This window comes from Octopus sinensis, linkage group LG22 (assembly GCF_006345805.1).
Source record: "Octopus sinensis linkage group LG22, ASM634580v1, whole genome shotgun sequence".
Taxonomy (NCBI): Eukaryota; Metazoa; Mollusca; class Cephalopoda; order Octopoda; family Octopodidae; genus Octopus; species Octopus sinensis.
The window spans coordinates 8,895,289-8,922,788 of NC_043018.1; the positions used below are offsets into that span (position 1 = coordinate 8,895,289).

At 40.0% G+C, this 27,500-nt stretch overlaps 1 protein-coding gene across 2 annotated transcripts in view; it reads left to right on the top strand.

Moving 5' to 3' along the window:
* Positions 1 to 27,500, top strand: part of LOC115223226 (dual specificity protein kinase splA) — a 108,620-nt gene that overhangs the window by 35,561 nt on the left and 45,559 nt on the right. The window lies entirely within an intron of this gene.

The window sequence follows — 27,500 nt, forward strand, 5'->3', positions numbered from 1 at the left end:
TGATTGCTATGTAGTTTTTTTAATCTTAATATTCTGAATTCAGTTCTCAGTGGGAGCTCAGACTTGGTCTTTCATCTCTCCAGGTTCTCTGTAAAACATCTAGATATGTGTTTGTTACATGCTGGGAGTCATTTAATTGACGTCAGTACCTATCTCATAAAAAACACACAAAAAAAAACTGTCATCCAATCATCATCATCATTGCCATCATCATCATCACTGTCTCTGCTTTTATTGTCATATCATAATCATCACCATTGTCAATTATTAAAAATATAAGGAACCACCACCACTGCTGCCACTACCACTACTGCTGCTGCCACCACCACCACAACCACTACTGCTGCTACCACCACCACCACCACCACCCAGCAGCAGTGGCTTGGCAAAGTCAGTAGAGCATCAGACAAAATATCTTGCAGTATCTTTTCTAGTTCAAATCCTGCCGAGGTCAACTTCGCCTTTCATTTTTCTCAGGCCATCACCATTTAATGTCCATGTTCCATGCTGAAATGGGCTGGATAACCAATGAAATAAAGTCCTAGTCAAGTACTGGGGTCAGGTGGAATCAACTGATCCCTTCCTCCTGAATTTCTCATTTTGTGCTGTGTAGGATTTTTTCTCATTAATAAGGCAGCACAATGGCAGGATCATTGGAACTCCAAACAAAATGCTTAGCGGCACTTTTTCTGGCTTCATGTTCTCAGTTCAAATTCTACCAAGGTCAACTTTGCCTTTCATTCTTTTGGGCTCAATAGCATAAGTACTAGTTGAGCACTGGGGTTGATATAATCAACTAGCCCACTTACCTCTAAATTTCAGGTCTTGTGCCTGTAGTCGAAAGGGTTGTTATTATTATTATTATTATTATTTTAAGGCAGTGAGCTGGCAGAAACGTTAGCACGCCGGGCGAAATGTTTATTGGTATTTCATCTGCTGTTATGTTCTAAGTTCATATTCCGCTGGGGTCAACTTTACCTTTCATCCTTTTGGGGTCGATTAAATAAGTACCAGTTACGCACTGGGGTCGATATAATCGACTTAATCCGTTTGTCTGTCCTTGTTTGTCCTCTCTGTGTTTAGCCCCTTGTGGATTGTAAAGAAATAGGTATTTCGTCTGCCGCTACGTTCTGAGTTCAAATTCCTCTGTGGTCATCCTTTTGGGGGTCAATTAAATAAGTATCAGTTATGCACTAGGGTCAATGTAATCAACTTAGTCCCTTTATTCTGTCCTTGTTTGTCCCCTCTGTGTTTAGCCCCTGTGGGCAATAAAGAAATAATAATTATTATTGGTCGTGAGCTAACAAAATGGTTAGCATGCTGGACAAAACGCTTAGTGGCATTTCATTTGTCTTTGTGTTCTGAGCTCAAATTCCACTGAGATCAACTTTATTTCATCCTTTTGGAATCGATAGAATAAGGACCAGTTGTGCACAGGGGTTAACGAAAGCGACTAGTTCCCCTCAACCAAAATTTCAGGCCTTGTGCCTTAAGTAGAAAGAGTCGTTAATATATAGGACAGTGGTTTGCTAGAATCATGAGAGTACCAGATAAAATACTTTAATATTTCTCATTAGTAGAACTTAATTTTACATGGTAAACCAAATAACCATTGGCAAATGTTACTGTGAACTATGTCACTTTACTTGTCCTCCTACCTACAGCTATTTAGTTTGGGTTGTCTGGTGTTCAGTATCTTGACTTATTACAATACCAGAAACAGGAAATGGAACAATTGACCATTTTGGCTGGTATTTTACTACTCTGTCAACCTTCCATACACTTCTTTATAAAATATGTAAATGTGTTCGTAAGCTCTTAAAAGGCCCTCTTTGGAACTATTTTTGCTTCTTATTTTATGGAGTGAAGTGGGTGAGATAAATCTCTGCTCTCTATAGAGCAGTGGTTTTCAACCAGGGTTCCGCGGAACCTTAGGGTTCTGCCAGTATAGTCTAGGGGTTCCGCATGAAGTTACAAAACTGCTAAAATCAGCAGTAATTTTTAATTTTCCTGTGCATATATGTGTGCATAAGACTATTAAATTATTGCACAGGGGTTCCCCGAGCCAGTGGAATGTTTCCTTGGGGTTCCGCTCCAGCAAAACGTTTGAAAAGCACTGCTATAGAGTGATGGTCTATGTTCTTTGGATTATGTTCTTTGTTAGATGTGTTCATCTCTGTCCAGACAGCTGGGTGACCTGAAGCTGGCAAAGAAATACCTCTTGCTTGTTTGAACCAATATAATACATTCATTGAGTTCATAATGAAATGTCATTTCGGCACAGATCATTTTACTTGTACTGTGTACTGGTCATTGTATAATCTGTTTCATATTCGAGTTAAACCTTCATTATAACTCTCAACAACAGCGAAGGAAATCGGGATCTTTTCGGTTTGAACAGCAGTTTTTAACATAATTTCTAGGTAACTAAAAAATGTTAAACTTCGTATACTGGTAGAATGTGTTTATAAAACATCTTTTTCTCTTGGCTTTATTGAGAAAATTCTATAGTTTGTAAGATATTTGTTGTTGTTTTTTCTTCAATTTCTGCAATTTCAACCAATCACTGACGTCCATTGAGGTGAAAACATTCTGTGCTGTATGAATATGTCCCTCGTTTAAGAAACAGATTGGGTTTATTTACATTTCTGAAGAAAAAAAGATACCTTTCCCTCTAACCAACCCTAACTAACCCTAAAACAGATTGAAATGCAATAGATCGATACTAGGGTCATAATTATGGGTGACAATTTCATATGACACCGCTAGAAAAAACTGCCGTTCAAACGAAAAGATCTGGAAATCGTAACATTGTATTTCAATATTCATTGGCTCTCCCTTGGTTATGATGACGAGGGTTCCAATTGATCCAATCGATGGAACAGCCTGCTCATGGAATTAACATGTAAGTGGATGAGTATTCCACAGACATATGTATCTTTAACATAGTTCTCCAGCAGATTCAATAAGATACAAGGCTGACCCTTTGAAATACAGTTACTACTCATTTTTTCCAGCTGAGTGGACTGGAGCAAAGTGAAATAAAGTGTTCTGAGTTCAATTCCTGACGTGGCTCTAGGAATTGGACTCATGACTTTATGATTGCAAACCAAATACCCTAACTATGTCTATATATATGTGTGTGTGTGTGTGTGTATATATTTTGTTTCTTATACTTGTTTCGGTCATTTGACTGTGGCCATGCTGGAGCACCGCCTTGAAGGGTTTTAGTCAAACAAATCAACCCCAGGACTTATTTCTTTTTTAAAGCCTAATACTTATTCCACTGGCCTCTTTTGCTGAACTGTTAAGTTATGGGGATGTAAACACACCCACACTGGTTGTCAAGCAGTAATGGGGTGGGGGGCAAACACAGACACAAAAATACACACACACTCACGCACACATATATACATGATGGGCTTCTTTCAGTTTCTATCTACCAAATCTACTCACAAGTAGATGGAATAGACTTCACGATCAAAGACATTCCAGTCGTGACTATCCACTCTTTTTTCCACACATCCAATTCTTTCACTGGTTTCAATCATTTGACTGCGACCATGCTGGAGCAATGCTTTTTAGCCGAAGAAATCGCCTCCAGGACTTATTCTTTGTAAGCCTGATATTTATTTTATCGGTCTCTTTTGCCAAACCGCTAAGTTACAGGGACGTAAATACACCAACATTGGTTGTCAAGTGATGGTGGGGGTGACAAACAGGCACAAAAACACACACACACATATATATATATATATATATGATGGGCTTCTTTCAGTTTCTGTCTACCAAATCTACTCGTAAAGCTTTGGTCGGCCCGAGGCTATAGTAGACGACACTTGCCCAAGGTTCCACACAGTGGGACTGAACCCAGGACCTTGTGGTTGGGAAGCAAATATGCGTGTGTGTGTATGTAGTAGTAGTAGTAGTGTATATAATCTAGTGAACATGCAAAAATATGCTCTATTCTATGTAAGTGTTATAAGAAAATATTCCGAGATATATTTTATGATACACATACACACACACACATGTAATCAGAGAGTGAATATTCATTTTCCCCGACCGCAGAGGGAATACCAACTTCTAACCACTTATACTATACACAAACTGGGATTGAACTAAATTGGTTTGCCCTAAATTGCATAACAGTGCAAATTTTGGCAATGGGAATAGTTAATTAGCAGAAGCATTACAAGACATCAGTTTTAACAGAGATGTAAGTTAAACTAATGGAGAGTTGCTTTTACTAAACCCACACATCATTTTTAGGTTTGCTGTGTAAAGTAGAAACTGCAGTTAAATCAGGTTTTTCTCTCTCTGAAGCCAGAAAAATAAAGGTCAACTTCATTGTTAATTATTCACATTGCTAATGTTGGTACCATTATGCAAATTAGGACAGGCCAATTTTGAATTCTACGCAGGTGCTGATTTATTTCTCATTCATGTTATGTTATGAAACGAAAATTAAGAATCATTTGTTGGGGGACATTTACTATTTACTATAACATAAGGGGACAAATTACACAAAGTAAATGCTTTATATTTATTATTACATCATTATCATTTTAACATCCATTTTCCTTATGACTGCATGGGTCGGATGAAGTTTGTTGAAGCAGATTTTTTATGGCTGGACGGATGCTCTTCCTGTTACCAACCTCCATCTTTTTTCCAAGTAAGGTAATATTTCCCCATGAAAAGACATGTTTCCCACAGAAGACTGAAAAATGAGCAACATCAGCATCATTTGTGCGATGCTTAGCGGTGTTTCGTCTGCCGTTACGTTCTGAGTTCAAATTCCGCCGTGGTCGACTTTGCCTTTCATCCTTTCGGGATCGATAAATTAAGTACCAGTTATGCACTGGGGTCAATGTAACCGACTTAATCCGTTTGTCTGTCCTTGTTTGTCCCCCTCTGTGTTTAGCCCCTTGTGGGTAGTGAAGAAATAGGTATTTCGTCTGCCGTTATGTTCTGAGTTCAAATTCCGCCATGGTCGACTTTGCCTTTCATCCTTTCGGGATCGATAAATTAAGTACCAGTCACGCACTGGGGTCAATGTAACCAACTTAATCCGTTTGTCTGTCCTTGTTTGTCCCCCTCTGTGTTTAGCCCCTTGTGGGTAGTAAAGAAATAGGTAATGTTCATTTGTAGCCATCATGTAATGCCAGATAAGAATGGGTGTGCACGCATGCATGCACACACACACACACACACACACACTGTATTTTCTGGCATACAAATTGATGTAGTGTAAGTATTCAAACGTAAGCATTTTCTTTCCAAATCCTGCTGTATTTCATTTGGAACTTTTGATTCTCCAAAGTTCTCTTCATGTATAAGTTTTGGCTGGAAAATTTGGTCTGAAAATCTGACTTGTATGCCAAAAATACAGAGTGTCTGCATGAGTGTATACACATACATATACATACATACATACATACATATACATACATATATACACTCACATGATGGGCTTCTTTAAAAAGCAGTATATTTCATAAAAATATGGTAACTTGTCATTTCTCTCTTACTTGTTTCACTCATTGGACTGTGGCCATGTTGGAAAGCCACCTTGAAGGGTTTTGTTGAATAAATCAACTCCACTACTTTTTTTTTTTTTTTTAAAGTTTGGTACTTATCGGTGTCTCTCACAGAACCACTAAGTTACAGGGACATAAACAAACCAATACTGGTTGTCAAGCAATAGTAGGGCAAACATACAAAACAGACATAATCTCTCTCTCTCTCTCTCTCTCTCTCTCTCACACTCACACACAATCTCACACACAAACACTCACACAATGGGCTTCTTTCAGTTTCTGTGCACAAAATCCACTCACAAGGCTCTGGGCTATAGTAGAAGACACTTTCCCCAAAGTGCCACACACTGGGACTGAACCCTAGATCACATGGTCGAGAAGCAAGCTTCTTAACCACATATCAACACCTGTGCCCCAGGAACATATTTTTCAAATTATCAAATATAACTACTACTACTACTACTACTACTACTACAATAATAATGTCCTTTTTGCTTCTTTTGGGGTTTCAGATTGTTTTATTAGAATGTAAATGATTGGATTGACTGCCACCATTGAGCAATTTGGAATTGACCTGTGTACGGAAGCTGTCAAAAAACAGGGATTATCCAGAAATCATGGTGGATGGAAATGTAGGGACTTCGAAGTGAAGCTCACTGCTATGAAAATAAATCATGTCTTGTGATGAGTGTCCGATCTCTCTAGGGCAGGGTTTCCCAACCAGGAGTGCAAGATAGCATTCAAGGGGGTGCAAGCAGGGCCGGATTTATAGAGGGCCAGTGAGGGCAAAATCCCCAGGCACCTTTATTCTTAATATAAATTATTAGTTTAAAAGTTTTTAGGGGTGCAGGGCATAAAAAAGGTTGGGAACCACTTCATTAGGGTATCATTTGCAGATAATTTGCTGAGTATCGGTGGTGTTATTTTGACGACTTTTGGTTGTTTGGTTTTAAAGGCGGTGCTCCAGCATGGCTGCAGTCAAATGACTGAAACAAGTAAAAGAGTAAAGCGTAAACTAAATATCTGAAGTAGGTTTGAAATCACAAAGATGAGATTAGTTCTACAATCTGAAGTGGTGTAATTGAAAATATGTTGAAGAGGGATTTATCTAGATACAAGCTCTGATATTAATAGATGAGATTTTGTGATATTTATACATTTTTCTCATGGACATTAGTGACCTAGCTAAAGCAAGATAAATTAGTTAGGTTGCAACAATCCTGTTGTGGATATAAACGTGGCATGTATAGTCTGGAAGTGGGCCACAAGTTTTTGAAAATTTGTTTTATAAAGCATAGCATTTAGACATGCATATTTCTTTACAATTAAGGGCAATGCAAGCCTCTGCTTGTTTTAAAACAATTTTATTACTTGATATTTATGTAACAAAACTATAGCACTTGTGCTGGTGGCACGTGAAATATTCATGCGAGGTCGTCGCCAGTGCCACTGGACTGGCTCCTGTGCAGGTGGCACATAAAAAGCACCATTTGGGCGTGGCCATTGCCAGTACCACCAAACTGGCCCTCATGCCAGTGGCACATAAAAGCACCCACTACACTCTCGGAGTGGTTGGTGTTAGGAAGAGCATCCAGCTGTAGACACTTCCAGATCAGATTGGAGTCTGGTTCGCCAGACCTCAGTCAAATCGTCCAACCCATGCTAGCATGGAAAGCGGACGTTAAATGATGATGATGATGATGATGTGTTGTATCACTTTTAGCATCTTATTCAGTGTGCAGTGGATTAGAAAAGATTGTAAATCACTGCTCTGTAATAAGGGATATAAAGGCACATGGCCTAATGGCTAATGCTTCCCTCTCAATCAAAAAATTCATAGGTTCAATTTCTGGACCAGGCAGCTTGTATCCTCGAGCAAGGTCCTTTTGCACATTACTTAAAACCAGTACCAGCCTAGTGCTGGTGCAGCTCTCCCCCTGTCTCCAGCAGACACCTCATTGATGTTATGCTAGGTCACGGGACCAAGAACTGACAGGGTGTCTGTACCTTCATGTGAACACTTATACCCTTAAAACATTCAGCAAAAGTGTGATATAAGCAAGCAGGTCATACTCACTTGTGAGTGACAATTAAGTGTAAGAAGGCATTAAAGGTGGGATCAGAAACCTGGACGTTATCAAAGAAGCTTGAGAGGCGGTTGGATGGAACTTACACTTGCCTCCTTATGAGAGCTCAAAATCTCTCATGGAAGTGTCATCCAACCAAAGTACAAATATATGGGAAACTACCACCTGTGTCATCTCTTGTGAAAGGTAGAAGAGTCCAGTTTGCTGGACATTGTTGTAGAGCTGAAAACGAGGTAATTTCTACTCTTCTCCTCTGGAAGCCATCTGCTCGCGATACCAGAGAGCGCACACTCTCCTACCCTGATGTAATCTCCAGGGATACAGGCATCCAGCAACAGGACCTCCACAATGCTATGATGGACCATGGAATCTGGCGTAGCATGGCAAATTCCATTGTCTCGACCACGGTCGAACAATGATGATGTTTGTATGACCTGGTAGGAAAATTCTTACCTCTGCCCAGCAGCATTTACCCTTCAGATGAGATGGTTGATACAAATAAACTACTCTGTTACAAATTCATAGGTTGTGGTTTCAAATTTGCTTCGGATATTTCATTGTGATTCAGGACGGAACTTGTTTGTAATACTTTTTTTTTTCCCTTTTTTCCTGCAAGCAACCATTGCCTGGAATCATAAAGGGTCCATTCATATGCTTCTCTGTCCTTGGGATATAGAAACTTCAGTTTGATCGGGTGGTGGGGTTGTCGTCCCCTTTAACACCACCACTTGGTCCTTAAATATCTTTACTGGAATTTATTCCCCAGCAAGGATTCGGGTCAGGTCATTGATCTAAGGATAGGTCCCCCTCCCTCCTTCCTCCATCGCTCACAAAATCCCCGAAAAAGGTCAGAACCTCTGTCCTTCTTCCTTTGAATAAACCATTTAAAAATATGGAAAAAGGAAAAAATAAAAAAGTAACTCATAATTAATTAGGTAAGAAAAAATACAAAAATATAATCTAAAATAATATTTAACATTATTTCTCTTCCCCTTCTCCTTATACTCATCTTCTTCCTCTGCCCTCCCCCTTTCTACCCTCTCTCTATCACTCATGTCCTTCCATCTCTCATCTCCTACCACCTCCTGTACTGACTGCACCATCTTCATCACTCGACATCCCTCATCCTACACTGGGTCTATGTATGAGAGATTCCATCTGACTAACCTCATCCTTCTATCACACACACACCCATCTCTAGGCCATGTACAAGAGGCTTCTTCAAACTATCTTTGCCCATTGCATTTCTTCTTCTGCCAGTCATTACTCTCTCTCCCCATGTCCTCTTTATTATCATTCATCACCTTATTTACCTCTGTTGTTACCAGCCACACTCCTCCTTATCCCATCCAGCTATTCTTCGTTTTCTACCCTTTCTCCTTTCATCCACCCATTTTAGTCTTTCTATTGCCCTTTTCCTCTATATCCTTTCTAGGTCACTTGACTAAACGTACATTCCCTTAGGCTATTGAATACTTTCTCTCACTTACACTCTTTCCCCTCTTACACACCTGTTTCATGTCTCTCTCTCTCCTCTTATCCTCCTCTTCTAAACTCCTTTCATTGCTGAGTTTTCTCTTCCCTACATTTACAATGTACAAACCACCTTCTCCTATACTATGGCCATGGTATAGTCCTGCTCCCTATACTCCCACTAGAGTGATTGTGAGCAAGACAACCTCTGTAGTGGTGGTCACATGAAAACTAGATCCAGTCCAAACTGTAAATCATCACCATCATCGTTTAACGTCCGCTTTCCATGCTAGCATGGGTTGGACGGTTCGACTGGGGTCTGGGAAGCCAGGAAGCTGCACCAGGTCCAGTCTGATCTGGCAATGTTTCTACGGCTGGATGTCCTAATGCCAACCACTCCGTGAGTGTAGTGGGTGCTTTTTACGTGCCAGGCGAGGCTGGCAAACGGCCACGATCGGATGGTGCTTTTTATGTGCTTTTTACGTAAAGTAATTGGCAAACAAGTAGAGAAATCACAAGGTTAAGTGGTCCATTTTGTCCTGTTTTGCTGAAGACTTAACCAACCTCTCTTAATGTTAGTCCAATACAAATTGCATTGATTACACCCATGAGCAGTGGTTGGTGGATAGGAAGGGTATCTTGCTGGAGAAACCAAGCTAGAATTACGTGTATGAGCATTGGTGAATGGATGGGAACAGTGACTCTCAATAAGGAATGGCTGGAACTGTGATGACTCATCCAACCCATGTCAGCATGGAAAGTAGGATTCAGTTATTCACACACACTCACACACACACACACACACACATGCACACACACACACACACACTCACACACACACACTCACACACTCACACGTGAATGTATGTATATATTTATGTGTGTGTGTGTGTATATTATATATATATATATATATACATTCATTCTTACAGTGTTATGAATACTTGCGTGGATATATATATATATATATATATATATAATATATATATATACGAGTGTATATATGCATATTTGGGAATGTATGTACATATGCATGTATGTATACACACAGACATGCACATGCACACATATACTGCATTAGTGTGTGTGTGTGTGTGTGTGTGTGTTAGAGAGAGAGAGAAATCCTTCCCTCTCAATTTACAGACTTCCTCGGTTTCTCGCCTAATAACATGTTAACATCCTGTTGATGACCTAAAAATTACTATTAAAAACCAAACCAACCGACCAGCCAGCCAACCGGCCGACTCTCCAACTCGTTAAGTGAATGAGTACTTCAAATGAGTTGTTGTCATTAAATGCCATGCATTTCTAGGTTGGAACCACAAGGTATTTAGATTTTGGCTCAGTACCGAAATAGTTCCTACACTCTCATTTGTTCAGTACTGAATTGGACTGTGTCAACTCAGTTGCTAAACCAACAAGGGTAACTCGCTCATGGTCGATGATCAGCTTCCTAGAAATCATAGCCAAATTGCTCTTAAACAGTGATAGATTACATGATGTCTTTATAAAACTGACTGGTAGTGGTTAGAAAGGTTTTAATCATGTCATGTCTTTTGCATTTGTGCCCTGTTGAATCAGTCTCCTCCACATTTGTCTGTCATCTCTGAAAGACATTTTTTTTCCCAACAACTATTTCACATCCATTTCACAACATCTGCCTCTTCTTTTGCCATATACTGGTTCCCTTAGTAACAGTTGATGTTCAACTTCACCTTTTCTTCACCAACAGTCTCTCACAAACTTAAGTCAGTGTTGTTTGAGAGTTTGTGTTAAAAATGGTAATATTTCCAGATAATAAACTGTTTTGGTAAATGTTGCTTCCAAGAGATATTCTTCATTCTTCTTAACAACTTGTTTTATATTCTATTTAGTCTGCTTTCTATAACTTCGTAAGTGTTTGGCATTTGAATCCATGTATAAATATGATTTCTACAATAGTTCTAAGAAAAAAAAAATGCATTTTGAGGTTATCAAGTAGACAAGCAAAACACCCCCTGTCCAATGGACGGTGCTGAGTTGTCAAACATTTAAACCAAATTTTCTCAAAACAACTTGTCCAACCATCCAATAGGCTTCCCCTTTGAGAAACACTGATTTAACCTAAATTTGAGACACCAGCAAAAGAAGAAATAAAGATAGACTTTTTTTCTATCCCAAAGAAAAACGATTTTATTGCATGTACAAATGCATGTTCCCACAGCTATATCAATCACATTCTCACCTGGAATCGATTTTTGTAATTTTTTCAAGACTTATACACGACCTGATACCGTTGGTATCTACATATCAAATTTGAGCACAATCGGGTGGAGGATGCCCAAGATCCTAGAAGACACACACACAGGCAGACAGAACGAATTTTATATAATAGATTGACTGACATATTTTAAACATTTCGTTCATTGCTGACCATGCCAATTTGGTTTCTTTTTCACTGTCTCTCTTTGAGCTTTCTATCCACGATTCCAAATATTTGAAGTTAGTTAAAGTTTACACTTTTTCATGATAAAATCCAGTGTTTCTCAACTATTTTCCCACCTGTGGACCCTCATAGCTGTTCAATGCTTAAAAAATCTTATTCTATTTTTTTAATTAAATATTATTAGAAATAGTATATAAGAAAAATTGTTAAAATATTTTGTGTATTGTAGAATTATAACCAATTATTGCGAATAAATTTTATTAACAAAAGCTTGCATTGACCCCCAAGGGCCATATGGGTTCCTAAGGGTCATATGTATCTAAAGGGGGTTGAGAACCACTGATATAATCACTTGTTCTTGTTGACTGAAAACCATAAACTCAATCTTGGCATCATTGCAGTCTGATCTGTCTGGCATCTTCATTGAACCATTTAATCAGTGGTTGAGCTTCTTTCATAAGTATTAAAAGTAAGAGATATATCATTGATATATAATCTCTATCAGTTATAATCACAGTATTGACCACCGGACCATCAGATGCTGTCTGATGCCGAGGGTCACAGAATGCCTTCAGTTCGGTCTTGATTGCACCATTCTTTTCTATCTTGACCCAAATTGCATAGCTAAATTGTCTTCCCATCGTTATAGACGCCTTCCAAGCAGCTTTTTCTGATCTCTTGGATACCACTCAGTGACTGCATGGGTCCACCTGTTGTCTGTGAACCTTGTGAACTGTCTGGTCTTGTGGAACTTGTGCTTGTGATACTCTCCGATCACATCATCCACTCCTCTCCGTTTTCATAATAACTGTTTTTTTTCTACATTTGATGTGGCAGTCGGTGGTGACCAATTCAAAGTTACAATGAATAGGAACAGAGCAAGTCTACCTCCTTACAGTACTCCAACCAGGATCTCGAAGAATTCTGTGTCACCATCGGGTGATAAAAATCCAAGTGACAGTCTCTTTGTTGAGAATGTTGATTGTATATTTGATGGTTCCTGGGACACACTATCTCTTGAGAATCTACAGCAGTTTGACTCAGTGAATTTATTATAGTTCTGCTTAGTCATGGCTGACCCGGGACTACTACTACTACTACCACCACCACCACCACCACTATCTACTACTACTACTACTACTACCACCACCACCACTATCTACTACTACTACTACTACTACTACTACTCAGCCTGTCTCAACGTGCTGACAGTTGTCTTCACTGAAATCCATTCCATGCCCAACACCCACTATTTCTGTTTCCTCCTCATACTACATCTCTCACTTCCACTGTCGACCAAAGGGGAAGCCGCTACGCAGTCATTTTGATCTGCTCAAAGATAGCAACCAAATTTAACCTCAAATTACATTCTGCTGTCTTAAAAACGGAGGGACATGACGCAGTCTTGGGCGGCGAGCTGGCAGAAACGTTAGCACGCTGGGAGAAATGCTTTGCAGTATTTCGTCTGCCGTTACGTTCTGAGTTCAAATTCCGCCGAGGTCGACTTTGCCTTTCATCCTTTCGGGGTCGATAAATTAAGCACCAGTTACGCACTGAGGTCGATGTAATCGACTTAATACCTGTCTGTCCTTGTTTGTCCTCTCTGTGTTTAGCCCCTTGTGGGTAGTAAAGAAATAGGTATTCTAGAAGTTTTGTTCTGTAGCACACATGGCATGCTATATACAAACTCCATCTACCTGTATTATTGTCAGAGCACGTAGCTTACAGTAGTTCACATTTAAATCCTGTGTTTATTAAATAACACACACACACACACACACACATACGCTTGAGGATGGTTCGTTGAATCCAGTACAAGTGAGGGATAATATATAAACATCTGTAATAACACAATTATCTCCCTTACAACTATTTTTACATCTTTTTCACACAGAGAAACAAATACAGTGTGTGTGTGTGTGTGTGCACGTGCTGGTTTTCATTGTTTTCTGTCATCTTATGTAAGCTGATCATACAGCATCCTTTCCCCCCCTCTCAGTTTTCCCTTTGTGTGTGTCTCTCTCTCCCTCCCTCTCATTAACGCTTAGTACGTTTAATCTGTCGTATGGCCTTGGCGGCATTTATGAAACATTTGGATGAGATCTCCTTACCGCCCGCACTTGCTCCTTGCCACCCTCGGAGGCCCTACAAGAAAGAGCATCAGTGTTGTTCTTCATCCACCAAGTACCCATAATGTGTGTGTGTATTATATGTATATCATCATCATCATCATCGTTTAACGTCCGCTTTCCATGCCGGCATGGGTTGGACGGTTCAACTGGGGTCTGGGAAGCCAGAAGGCTGCACCAGGCCCAGCCTGATCTGGCAGAGTTCCTACAGCTGGATGCCCTTCCTAACTCCAACCACTCCAAGAGCGTAGGGGGTGCTTTTTATGTGCCACCGGCACATGTGCCAGACGAGGCTTGCAAACGGCCACGATCGGATGGTGCTTTTTACGTGCCACCGCACGGAGGCCAGGTGAGGCTGGCAATGGCCACGATTGGATGGTGCTTTTTACGTGCCACTGGCACGGAGGCCAGTCGGGGCGACGCTGGCAGTGGCCACGTTTGGATGGTTCTCTTATGTGCCACCGGCACTGGTATCACAGCTATATATACACACTTACATTATAGGTGCAGGGGTGGCTCTGTGGTAAGAAGCTTGCTTCTCAACCACATGGTTCCAGGTTTAGTCTCACTGCATGGCACCTTGGCCAAGTGTCTTCCACTACAGCCTTGGGCCCACCAAAGCCTTGTGAGTGGATTTGGTCGACAGAAACTAAAAAAAGGCCCATTGCACGCATGCCCACGCACACACACACACACAACCAGACTGGAACCTGATGCAGTTTCCCAGCTTGCCAGCTCTGGTCAAACTGTCCAACCCTTGCCAGCATCATCATCCTTTAATGGACGTTAAAGGATGATGATGGGGAAGGGGAAAAAAAGAAAAAAGTCCAGTAATTTTCATTTTTAGGGTGGTGCATACACACACACATGGTTAAATGATATGTGTATTTATATATACACTGTATATCTATCTATGTATCCTCTCTCTCTCTCTCTGTATATATATATATATGTATATATGTATATATATATAATGAATGTAAACCCTAACTGTGAAACCCAGACCCCTAAATGCAGTGCATTTCTTCTATGTTATTTCTTTAGTGCACTTATAATGCACCTGGTTAAATAGACATGTAATTAATATTCCTGAACCTTTATCATCTGCCCCCTGCAGTCAGCTGCATGCCTTAACTACTTAAAAGTATGTATGGGTATGGATACGGGGTGGGGGGGCAACGACTTGCAGTGAAATAACTAAAACAACAAGCAAAATCCCTAAAAAAGTAAAACTAAGCTGTCAGTCATAATGATTAGAAGAAGTGAACCCTAACCGTGAGGTAGGGGTCAGGGTACTGTTTAGAAAGTCATTAAGTATTTATTTTGTATCAGAGAAGTCCTGTATACTCTTACGTATTTTTGTTTTTAAATGAGTGTATATCTCTCAGGTTTCTTAATTGGTTTAGGCAACAATTTTTTCCCCCTTAATTTTCTTCATTAATTAATCATGAACAAAATGTGTTTATACTTGGCACTGGTCCTGTTTGTGTGATGGTCACTGTCACTTTTCTTGGTGAGAAACGGACAAAAAAGGGAAACAGTGACCAACTGCCTACTTATATACAAGAAATGGTTAATTTATTATTCCTTGGAACTCCTGGGGTCTTGCATGCTTAATAGGCTTAAGGCCTGAAATTTTGCGGGAGGGCACTAGTTGATTACATCAACCCCAGTGTTTCACTGATACTTAATTTATCGACCCTGAAAGGGTGAAAGGCAAAGTCAACCTTGGCAGTATTTGAACCCAGAATGTAAAGGCTGACGAAATCCTGCTAAGCATTCTGCCCGGTGTATTAATGATTCTGCACAATCCTCTTAAGTACAAAATAGCCCAGCTAATGAAGATGAAGATAGTGCCAATTATTGTTGGGTCCTTGGGGACAGTATCTGAAGGCATCAAGAAGAATACAAAGGAAATCGGAATAAAGTGCCTGGATCTTTTCGGTTTGAACGGCAGTTTTTCTAGCAGTGTCATATGAAATTGTCACCCATAATTATGACCCTAGTATCGATCTATTACATTTCAATCTGTTTTAGGGTTAAGGTTAGGGGGAAGGGTATCTTTTTTTTCTTTACAAATGTAAATAAACCCAATCTGTTTCTTAAACGAGGGACATATTCATACGGCACAGAATGTATTTTACCTCAGTGGACGTCATTGATTGGTTGAAATTGCAGAAATTGATGAAAAAAACCAACAAATATCTTACAAACTATAGAATTTTCTCAATAAAGCCGAGAGAAAAAGATGTTTTATAAACACATTCTAACAGTATACGAAGTTTAAAAGTGTTTAGTTACGTGGAAATTATGTTAAAAACTGCCGTTCAAACCGAAAAGATCCAGTAAAATTGTTACAAAAGACTTGCCCCCTTGGTACAGACAGAATAATCAAGAGTATCAAATAGTTGAAAAGAACAAATAGCACTGTACCGTAGGCTGCAGGTAGTAAGCCCGACACGCATGCAAGACTCCAGGAGTTCCAACAAAACCCTAGTTAAAAAGAATAATAATAATTAACAGGAGTTAAGAAAATATTTATTTTCCTCTCGACCGGTTCTTGTGTAAGAAGGCAGTTGTTCTCTGGTTCCCTTTTTTTTGCCTGTTTCGCACAAAGAAAAGTTATTGTTATTATTTTAAAGGGATCAGGGGTATAAAGTAATTACAGTTGTGGGTGGTACATAATGAACCTATGTAAGGATACACAAAAATGTAGTGAGTCACCTAATGTGACTCCTCACCACCTCCATCTTCTATCCCGGATCACGCTGTCTCGCTGCCGGGATCGTGTTGACTTTGTAAATCTGGCTTCAAGTCACTCACACATGTCATTATTAGAATAATTGGAGAAATTATGAAACAAGGTTCTCTCTCTCTCTCTCCCTCTTTTTTTTCTCTCCTTCCTCCTCTAATTCTATTTAAGTGCTGTCAAAGTGGGGAGGAAAACCCACATTTAATTCCTTTTTTTTCTTTCTTTTTTCTTTGTGGTTATTTTAGTACTTTTTATTTTTGTTCTTGATTTTTGTATTTTTTTAAATCCCTGTTTCATGGACATTTTCAACATACTTCAGATCCACAACTGTAACTTCAAAGTTACAGTCGTCGTCGTCGTCGTCAGCCAGACTTCCCCCACTCATTTACCATTTTACCATTGCATGATACCCCCCACCTCCACCTCCCCTCCCTCCTCCGCTCCTCCTCCTCCTCCTCCTCTACATTTACCAAAGTTGGTATTGCATACCACTGTAATTGTTTCTTCTTCCATGTTATTAAATAAACACCAAGCTTGTGATGGATGGCGTCCTGCTTTAAGAAGCAGTTGGGGAGAACGGTGTTGTTGTTGGTGTTGGTGTTGTTGTTGTTGTTGTTGGTGGTGGTGGTGGTGGTGGTGGTGGGTATGGCAGAATGCACACAAATCCCACCCCCTTTTAATAAAAAATGAAATAAGAAGAAGAAGAAGAATAAATAAAATTGCAGACAGAAAGTCCGAAATTACATTTAATGTAAAGTTAATGTTTGGTCTAAGTTATTCAACCATAACAGAATGAAATATATTTTTAAAAAAATAAAAAAGAGGAAAAAGGCGATGGGTGGTGGTGGTGGTGGTGGTGGTGGTGGTGCCTGAAATAAAACAACATTAATAAATGCATGTGTCAAGGATGTGGAAGTGAGAGAGGATAGCGAAATGGTGCATGTAATAGAGAAATAAAGGTCCTTCCCAAGTTACACAAATTCCATAGGGCCGGTTCCCCAGTTTCTGTGGTGCATATATGTATTATTCCCCTGGATGGGAAGCCAGTCCATTGCAGGATTACTCACTATTGCCAGCCGAGTGGTCTGCAGCAATGTGAAATGAAGTGTTTTGCTCAAGAACACAATGCATCGCTTGGTCCAGGAATTGAAACCACAATCTTACAACCACGAGTAAGGTGGTGAGGTGGCAGAATTGTTAGGACACTGGACAGAATGCTTAGCAATATTCTGTCTGTCCTTATATTCTGAGTTCAAATTCTGCCAAGGTTGACTTTGCCTTTCATCCTTTCTGGGTTGACAAAAACAGTACCAGTTGAATACTGGGGTTGATGTAATTGACTTACCCACTCCTTCAAGAATTGCTGGCTTTGTGCCAAACTGTGAAACCAATCTTACCATCATGAGTCCCACACCCGAACCACTAAGCCATGTGCTTCCACTATATAATGTAATAGAGGTGACTATCAGTTCTCAGAAGTAGCCAGTCGAGGGGAGGGAATAGAAGGTGGCGAGCTGGCAGAAACGTTAGCACAGCCGGGCGAAATGCTTAACGGTATTTCATCTGCCGCTACGTTCTGAGTTCAAATTCCGCCAAGGTCGACTTTGTCTTTCATCCTTTCAGGGTCAATGAAATAAGCACCAGTTACTCACTGGGGTCGATCTAATCGTCTTAATCTGTTTGTCTGTCCTTGTTTGTCCCCTCTGTGTTTAGCCCCTTGTGGGTAGTAAAGAAATAGGAATAGGTGGGTGTAGAGCTGTGTCAGAAACATGCATGGCTGTGTGCATGGTTAGGAAGTTAGCTTTTCAACCAGATGGTTTGGGTTCAGTCCCACTATGCAGCACTTTGAGTGTCTCCTAGTATAAACGAATCAAATTACATGCACCCCCTCCACACACACATAGGCAGAGGTGTGTCTGTGTAGTAAGAAGTTTGCTTCTCAACCGCAGAGTTCTGTCTTCTACTCTGGTCCTGGGCTGAGCCAACCAATGCCTTGGGAGTGAATTTGGTTAACAGAAACTGAAAGAAGCCTGAAAGGTGGCGAGGTGGCAGAAACATTAGCACACTGGGCAAAATGCTTAGCAGTATTTCGTCTGCTGTTACATTCTGAGTTCAAATTCTGCCATCCTTTCATCCTTTCGGGGTCGATAAATTAAGTACCAGTTATGCACTGGGGTCGATGTGATTGACTTAATCATTTTGTCTGTCCTTGTTTGCCCCCTCTCTGTTTAGCCCCTTGTGGGCAATAAACAAATAAGAAACGTTAGCACACCGGGCAAAATGCTTAGTGGTATTTCATCTGCTGTTAGGTTCTGAGTTCAAATTTTGCTGAGATTGACTTTGCCTTTCATACTTTTGGGGTCGATAAATTAAGTACCAGTTATGCACTGGGGTCATTGTAATCGACTTAATCCCTTTGTCTATCCTTGTTTGTCCCCTCTGTGTTTAGCTCCTTGTGGGCAATAAAGAAATCAGAAACTGAAAGAAGCCTGTTGTGTGTGTGTGTCACTGTCTCCTTGCCTTGATATTGCGTGATTGTTGTAAACAAGTGTTGCCATCTTGGATGTGATGTCCTTCGTTTCCAACCTTCCATGAGGACATGATTGGAAATGTCTGGCCATGAGAAAATATTACCTTACTTGGGAAACATGTGAGAATTGGCAACAGGAAGGGCATCCGGCTGTAGAAAATCTGCCGCAACAAATTCCTTCTAACCCATTGCAAGCGTGGTTAAGTGGGCTTAGCCCTTTCAATACCAACCCGGCTGAAACCGCCTCTGACTCTGTAGTACAAATGTCATGTTTACATAAGTTTTGAATTTAAATCTTCCACCAAACCTTAGTCACAATTTATGTTCTTAACACTAGCTTAATGATAATGAACATCTCTCTATATATAAACGGCAAAATGTCTGTGTGCGTGTCCTTTATACAAATCCACAATTTTTCAGTTAGAGGGCTCGCACTTTCTATGGTCATTCAAAACTGTCCAAGGGTGGTCATGCACATCTTTACATTTCTCCAGTCACCCCACAAAGCCATTAAAAAATCAATAGAAGTGACTTTTTTGTGAATTTTCTATCCCAAACCCAATCAAAATGCCCGAAACTTGATATGCCAATTGAATGCCAGCTAGCTGTATGTGATTGGTCAGAGATTTGGACAGTACTCGCGTGTATGTGCGCACGCACGCAGCTGTATATGCATGCACTAGCATTATGACCCGGCGTTGCTGGGTCATAGTGCTAGCATTTTATTGAATTCTTTGTTATATTTAAAATGATTGAAAGAAACACAAAGCATCTCAAAGTAAATACGGTAACAAAAGGGTTAAAACGATGATGATGATTGAGTTCATATAAGCTCTCTCTCTCTCTCTCTCTTCTCTCTCTCTCTCTTTCTCTCTCTCTTTCTCTCTCTCTCTCTCTCTCTTTCTCTCTCTCTTCTCTCTCTCTCTCTCTTCTCTCTCTCTCTCTCTCTCTCTCTCTTGTTCTACAATACTCATGCCACTGAGGTGTTGAACTACTAGTATGAACCCTGTGGTGTTTACTTGTTTAATTAGAGAAGGGTGAGGAAATGACTAACCCCCTTCAGACCCCCACCCACATTGGTGAGATTGATTTAGATGTTGTTCTGTTTGAAGGCGTTATGGTGTTGTTTCCTTAAACAAGACATTCAGCTCCTGCTGGCTTCGGCGTACACAAAGCAAACAGTGTCATACACGTTTGTTCCCAGTTAGGAAGGATTGGCCGTTTTATTTGCTGTTTTGATTCTCCCAATTATTTCTAAAGCTGGGTTCCTTCTTCTTTCTACTTCACAACCTTGGAAAAGCAGTAGAAGCTTTTATTTAATATTTTCTCTTATTTACTTGTTTCAGTAGTTAGACTGTGGCCATGCTGGGGCACCACACTGAAGAATTTTAGTCAAATAAATCAACCCCAATACTTCTTTTTAATCTAACTATGGTACTTTTTTTGTCAGTGTTTGCCAAACTGCTACATTAAGGGGTCATAAACAAACTAATGCCTTTAAGGGTTTTAGTCAAACAATGCGCAACCCCAGGACTTGTACTTGTTCTGTTGGTTTCTTTTGCCAAACTGCTGGATTACAGGGAGGTAAACACACCAACACCGGTTATCATGTGGAACTGGCGGACAAAGATACATGCAAGCATATATATATATATATATATATATGATAATTTCTACCACCCATGGGACCAGATTAGTATTGGGGAAAGATGCAAGGAGTGTGTGAAAGCTAGAATAGACATTCAGAGAGGTGTCATGTCTGTTGGTTACGAAAGGTTCCTCTCTCCAAGGAAAAGGAAGATTGTATGATGCATGTGATGCATATACAGACAGCAGTTCTACATGGTAGTGAGATGTAGGTCCTGAATGCAAAGGTTAGAAAGAAATGGGGCTAGTATTGCTCCACTGTATACTCTTTTACTCTTTAACTTGTTTCAGTCATTTGACTGTGGCCATGCTGGAGCACCACCTTTAGTCAAATAAATTGACCCCAGGGCTTGTTCTTTGTAAGCCTAGTACTTATTCTATCGGTCTCTTTTGCCAAACCACTAAGTTACAGGTACGTAAACACACCAGCATCGGTTGTCAAGCGATGTTGGGGAGACAAACACAGACACACACATGTACATATACCTATATACGACAGGCTTCTTTCAGTTTCCGTCTACCAAATCCACTCACAAGGCTTTGGTCGGCTCGAGGCTATAGTAGAAGACACTTGCCCAAGGTGCCACACAGTGGGACTGAACCTGGAACCATGTGGTTGATAAGCAAGCTACTTATCTCACAGTCACTCTTGCGCCTGCATATGTATAATGTAAGTGTACATGTTCGACCAAGTGCTAGTGTACTGAGATAGAAGTTAGGCATAAGAGGAGTTAGTTGTGTGCAAGAGAGAAGAGTGCGCTGATTTGGTCACGTGATGCAGATGGATGCTGACAGCTCCATAAAGAAGTTCTGATCTCTCAAAGTGGATGGAACACATGGAAGTGGGAGATCCAGGAAGACATGGGATGAAGTGCCGAAGAATGACCTCAGTACGCTGAACCTTTCAGTCAAGATGATGTGGGACTGAGATGCCTGGTGCCTTGCTGTATTCAAGAAGGCCTGTACTCTGCAGCAGAAGTGTTAAGGCAGCAAGCTGGCAGAAACGTTAGCACGCGGGGTGAAATACTTAGTGGTATTTCATCTGCCATTACGTTCTGAGTTCAAATTCCGCCGAGGTCGACTTTGCCTTTTATCCTTTCGGGGTCGAACATTGACCTGATGAAAGAACATCTTTCATCTTGAAACCAAAGATAGTCATTTTGCTTCTAGCACTGACTTAAGCTGCTCGCAGTAGATCTCCTTTGTTATCATTTGGTTTGGGGTTAAAAGTTCAAAGTGGACTAAACATTTCATATCCTACCAAATAGAGAACAACACCTTACATGGGTAAAGACCTTTAGCGTGGGGAACCAGTATTTCTCCTTTCCCTACCCACTGTCCTCAACGCTTGACATTTTTATAGAGAACCCATTTCTTGTCACTAGTCACATTTCAGTCCAAAAAGATTGATTTGTGAGATGTGACAACAAAAAAGAGCACACATTCACTCTCTCTGGGCAATTAGACTCGGAAAATTTGTGAGTAACCATTGACCCAATTTGCTGACTTTTCTGATGGTACGCAGGTGTCGATGAATGGTTGAATGACAAATCCAAGCTTCTCTGCTAGTTCCACAACAGTTACCATAGGATTTTGTTTCACCAGGGTTTGCAGGACGTCCTCATCGAGCTCTTCAGATCTTCCAGGATGAGGCTCATCGGCTCTTTTCCTTTAGATAGACAGAATTCAATCCAATTTCTAGTTAACTAAACAATTTGAAACTTCGTATACTGGTAGAATGTGTTAAAAGAAAACATTATTTTCACTTGGCTTTTTTGATAAATTTGTAATTTGTAAGTTTAACGTAGTTTAATTCTTCGAATTTTAACCAATGAATCGCCAGTATTTGAGCTCAAATCATTTTCTGCGTCTAAAAACTCAGACAACATCCTGTTACTGTTTGTTTTCGTTTTTCGTCCCTTCTCTCACTCAGTCCGTCTCTCTATTATCTACATATGTAAATACAAACATACGTATAAACACTCATGTATATATATATATATATATATATATATATGGATGCACACACGTGTATATAAACATATATACACACAATATGGGAATACATACATACGCATACAAATATATAAATACACATACATATGTAAATACAAACACACACATTTCATATAATCTTCCACATTCTTTACGTTTCACAAACATACACACACACAACACATTCTACACATCTTTATACACACTCTCAGTTTCACTATCACACACCATCGCACATCTTCAACAAGCTGCATGAAGGCCTCTTCATCCACTGCTTTTCATTTCACTGTCCGCATAAGCATCACATCTACACACCACATACATACTCCTTTATATATACTGTTATACACTATCGCACGTTTTATACACTCTACATATAGTCCTGTATACACGCTGCCATACGTATCACATCTACACACCATATATACACCAATTGCCTGTAGTCTTGTGTATATATACGATTAAATCAAGGATATAAAAATCCTCATAAAGGGATGTTAGCATTTCTTTTTCTTATATATATATATATATATATATATATATATATATATATTATATATATATATAATATATATATATATATATATATATATATATATGAATATATATATGCGTGTGTATGTGATTATATGATGTGTAGGGGTGTAAGGTGGTGTACATATATAGAAGACAAGACAGAGCACTTATTACACGTAGTATAATTTATCAAAAAAGCCAAGTGAAAATAATGTTTTCTTTTGACACATTCTACCAGTATATGAAGTTTCAAATTGTGTAGTTAACTAGAAATTGGGTTGAATTCTGTCTATCTAAAGGAAAAGATCCGGCTCGGAATTCTGTCTATCTAAAGGAAAAGATCCGGCTCATCTTCTACGCTGTAGTTTCCGCCTGGGAATTTCTGGAACCACTGTTGACACTAGCTTACGCTTATTGTCTGATCCCCATATACTACATTAATATTCCTTGCACTTTCCGTAGCAAAAATATGCCAAATATGCTCCTTTGTCACTTCCATTATAGCTTCATTGAAGATTGCAACCAAATAACACTTATTCCTGCTACACTCAACTCACTTGGACAAGGAAATCAACCATGCCAACCACACCGGGCTAAAAGATCTGTGAAATTAAGGGGCACAATCCCTTCATCAGGACTAAATTATTTAAAAAGTAAAGTTACCTTCTCGACTCATAAGGGCCAGTTTCCTGGTTTCATGTTGTATATATTCCCCACATGGACAGGATGCCAGTCCATTGTAGGATTACTCAGTTTTGCCAGCTGAGGGCAACATGAATCAATGTTTTGCTTAAGAACACAATGTCTCACCTGGTCCAGGAATCAAAACGATCTTACGATCATGAGTCCAACACTAACCACTAAGCCACACACCTCTACTATTTAAAAAAAAAGGTTTCTAAATCTCCTATCTGCCTCCTTCAATCTTCTGCCAACCACCAAACAAGGGAAGTTACCCTTATTCAATCCCTTTCCTTCACTTCTTGCCTCTTTTGGTCATTTGATACACTGACTTTCGTCTTTACCGAATTCCCTTATGTATCATCATCGTTTAGCATCCGCTTTCCATGCTAGCATGGGTTGGACGGTGCAACTGGGGTCTGGGAGGCCAGAAGGCTGCGCCAGGCCCAGTCTGATCTGGCAATGTTTCTACGGCTGGATGCCCTTCCTAACGCCAACCACTCCGTGAGTGTAGTGGGTGCTTTTTACATGCCACCGGCACAGGTACCAGACGGGGCTGGCAAACGGCCACGGTCGGATGGTGCTTTTTACGTGCCACCGGCACAGGGGCCAGGCGGGGCTGGCAACGATACGATCGGATGGTGCTTTTTACGTGCCACTGGCACGAGGGCCAGGCGAGGCTGGCACTCTGTTTTAAAATAGGTTATAGAAGGGGCCACTTAAAGGGTTAGCAACACTGCTTCAAAAGCTCTTCCAACCCATGCCAGAATGGAAAAGTGGCCTTAAAAATACTCCAGTCGATACTGGGCACCACATTATCCTCCTCATCATCTCATTAACTGCACTAATTAATCTCCCTCATGTAATTACACATATCTCTGATTTTCAGACGTCAGACAGTATTACATCTAGAATCTACATAATTCAATGCGTCATTCCTTAAATGTAAATTGAGAGCAGTTTAGCTCTTATTTCTAGTAGGTCGAGCGACTGCAATGGAGCTTTTGTTCTGAGGTTTAGCAAAGTTTATTTAGTGTTTGTGTGAGTGCGTCAGATTGTTTCACCTGCCTCACCACCACCACCACCACCACCACACCACCACCACCACCACCACCACCACCACCACCACCACCACCACCACCACCACCATGTTGCCTGTTGCATGTTCTGAATAGAGAATAAAACAAAACAAGTTCAGTGCTTGGAGGGTGTGGTGACCTTATCTGTTGTAGAAAGGGTAGGCAAGGGAGGAAGGGAGGGGTTGTTTTGTTTTGTTTTTCATGTTTGCATGCCATTTCTAGCTACAACCACTAAGAAGGTGGTGGCATTGATGAGTTCTGTCACACACACACACACACAAACAAAAGAATGTTTGCAAAATAGAATTAAAACATGATTTGGGTGGTGGTAGTCATAGCAGTAGTGGTGTTGTTGTTAGTGGTAGGTGCGGCTGTGTTGGTGATGGTGGTATGTTTTCTTCTCTAGCCCTGAACTAACCAAGGTTTTATGAGTAGATGGAAACTGAAAGAAGCCCTTCATGTATATAAATGTGCAAGTGTCTAATTTTGAAAATGATTAAAAATTTGGATGGATTTAGTCAAGGAACTTTGTCATTACAGTAACCCCTCAACCATCATGGTAACCCTTCTACCATCTGCGAAGTAGAAACAGTACTGTACTGTATATTTTTAAAATTATTTTTATAATTTGTATATATTTATTTTATTATAAACGCAAAACAACACCACGGAGGAATCGACGTAAGCTTAAATAATGAACTATGATAAGTGAACTTCGATAGAGTGAGGGATCACTGTAGTGAGTTGCTGTTTGGAATATAACAGAAAGTTCAGGTACAAAACATAATGGAAGATTTTCTTTTAGTTTAGATAAGAACTTTTTTCTTTTTAAATGAGAAATTTTCTGTTATAAAACCAGAAGTAGTCTCAACTGAGTCAGTGTTAAAAGTGTCAAGTTAAAAAGCAATTTTAGACTTTATTTTATATTCAGTTCATCATTGTCATTATCATCATCATCATCATTTAATGTCCCATGTTCCATGCTAGTACGGGTTGGCTGGTTCAACCAGGATCTGACAGATCCAAGGGTTGTATTGTGTTCCAGGGTTTCGTGTGATCGTGTGAGCGACCAGGCTATCAGATGTTGTTATACATTACTGGTCACAATGTGTTTTTGCATTGTTTTAGCCTTCAAATGACGCCACCCCACTGACTTGGTGACCAGGTCAACATCCCTCCTCCTTATCAAAAGGGGTCTGGAGCAATGTGAAATGAAGTGTTTTGCTCAAGAACACAACATGCTGCCCAGCCAGGGAATCAAACCAGCAATCGTGAGTGCAACAGCCTAACCACTAAGCGACATGCCTTCATTTCCAGTGTTATCTTCCGGCATCAGTTGTTAGTTGTTGGAGCACTGCATCCTTCAAAACTTCCATGCTTCCTGAGATTCGCCAACACTACACCTGATTTTCTCCCCTCCATACACACACATGTATCTATCTGACTCATACACTGTTCACTTCCCAGACATTTGTACATTACTGCATACACTTTATACGCACTTTCTGACAAGTTGTGGTGCACCTGAGCACTGTATACAATAATTTCAATATTATTATTATTTTATTATTATGAAAACCCAGTGTATTCCACCATATTCTCCTCATATTCTCATTGAATTTTCTTTCTTTTCATATTTTTTTATATATTTTCATTTCAAATTTTGGTTTATGCAGTGTTTTTCCTTTTCTTTTTGTTTTGCTTTCAAACCTAAGGTTAGCATTCTTGGCACAGTTTCTGACAACAAACTGTTTTCTCTGCCTAACCTTCTCTCCAATCCATTCAAGAATATATCTGATACAATTGTTTTTTTTTTTTCTATGTTTGTTTATTTAGTAAATATAGGCGCAGGAGTGGCTGTGTGGTAAGTAGCTTGTTTACCAACCACATGGTTCCGGGTTCAGTCCCACTGCGTGGCATCTTGGGCAAGTGTCTTCCACTATAGCCTCGGGCCAACCAAAGCCTTGTGAGTGGATTTGATAGACGGAAACTGAAAGAAGCCTATCGTATATATATATATATATATATATATATATATATATATATATATATGCGTGTTTGTGTGTCTGTGTTTGTCCCCCTAGCATTGCTTGACAACCGATGCTGGTGTGTTTACGTCCCTGTCACTTAGCGGTTCGGCAAAAGAGACCAATAGAATAAGTACTGGGCTTACAAAGAATAAGTCCCGGGGTGAGTTGCTCGATTAAAGGCGGTGCTCCAGCATGGCCGCAGTCAAATGACTGAAACAAGTAAAAGAGTAAAGAGTATAAATGATTTTACTTGCTCATTGTGAGGTCATAGCTAGTCATGCTACATGAGTGTGTGTGTGCACATCTATATAGGTGCAGGAACGACTGTGTGGATTTGGAAGCTTTCTTCCCAACAACATGGTCTTGGGTTCAATCCCTCAGCATGGCACTATGGGCAAGTGCTTTCTACTATAGCCCCAGACCAACCAATTCCTTGTGAGTGAATTTGATAGTTGGAAACTGAAAGAAGCCTACCATGTATACACACATGCACATACACATATAAGCAACAACATTTTTTTTAAATAACTGATTATAAGGAATAAATGAGTGATTATCCAATTAATACTTGGAATTGAAGATAGTTTGCGTCTAAATTAACGTACAGTTCCAC